Raw genomic sequence first — 1,563 nt, 5'->3', positions numbered from 1 at the left:
TTCCAAAACCTGAAGTCTCACGACTGCCACGTGATTATGACGCAATTGCTTCCGATTGCTTTGAGGGGGCTCCTACCGGAAAATGTTCGAGTAGCCATTGTGAAGCTATGTGCATTCCTCAATGCAATCTCTCAGAAGGTAATCAATCCAGAAGATCTACCACGGTTACAGAACGATGTGGTCCAATGCCTTGTCAGTTTCGAGTTGGTGTTCCCACCATCCTTCTTCGATATTATGACGCACCTCCTGCTCCACCTAGTCGAAGAGATTTCCATTCTCGGTCCTGTATTTCTACACAATATGTTCCCCTTTGAGAGGTTCATGGGAGTATTAAAGAAATATGTTCGTAACCGTGCTAGGCCAGAAGGAAGCATCGTCAAGGGCTATGAAAATGAGGAGGTAATTGAGTTCTGTATTGACTATGTTCCTGACCTTAAGCCGATTGGTATTCCTCAATCGCGGCACGAGAGGAGACTAAGTGGAAAAGGCAAGATCGGAAGGAAATCCACGATATGTATGGACGGTCATTCTATGACTGAAGCACACCACACAGTTCTGCAAAATTCCAGCTTTGTGGCTCCGTACTTCGAGCAACACAAGAATATTTTACGCTCGGACAACCCGGGGAAGCCTGAATCCTGGATTAGAAAGGCCCACATGGAGACTTTCGGCAGTTGGTTGCGAAAACATTTAATGAATGACAATGATGTTGGAGATCAGCTGTACATGTTGGCCAAGAAACCATCTTCGACTATAACGATTTTCCAAGGGTACGAGATAAATGGGAATACATTTTACACCATCGCCCAAGATAAAAAGAGCACCAACCAAAACAGTGGTGTCCGCTTTGATGCAGCAACCGAGAATGGGCGAAAGGTCACATATTATGGTTACATAGAGGAGATATGGGAACTTGACTATGGACCCTCCTTTAAGGTCCCTTTGTTCCGGTGCAAATGGTTCAAGCTAACAGGAGGTGGGGTAAAGGTGGACGAGCAATACGGAATGACAATGGTGGATTTCAACAATCTTGGTTACCTTGACGAACCATTCATCCTTGCCAAAGATGTCGCTCAGGTTTTTTATTTGAAGGACATGAGTAGCAAACCGAGGAAACGGAAAGATAAGAAAACGATCAGCACATCATGCGATGATCCAAAGCGCCACATTGTTCTTTCAGGGAAAAGAAACATCGTGGGAGTGGAGGACAAGACAGACATGCCAGAAGATTATAATATGTTTGGTGAAATTCCGCCCTTCAAAGTGAACACTGACCCAAGCATTAAGTTAAATGATGAGGATGCTCCATGGATACGGCACAATCGTAAGCAAGCAGGGACACAAGGGAAGAATTGATGTGTAATAATTTATTGTACCAAACTTTGTATTTGGTCGATGAACTGAATGATGTGTCAAACCTTTTGTCAAACCTTCAAGGGATCGATGAACTGAATTTTTTGATATATTATTTGTATTTTTAAGATTTTAAAATGAATTAGTTTTATTTTTCTGATTTTTTTGATATATAATTGTATTTTTAAGATTTTAAAATGAATTAGTTTT

Source organism: Triticum aestivum, chromosome 1D (assembly GCF_018294505.1).
Source record: "Triticum aestivum cultivar Chinese Spring chromosome 1D, IWGSC CS RefSeq v2.1, whole genome shotgun sequence".
Taxonomy (NCBI): Eukaryota; Viridiplantae; Streptophyta; class Magnoliopsida; order Poales; family Poaceae; genus Triticum; species Triticum aestivum.
This window is presented reverse-complemented; position numbering follows the sequence as displayed.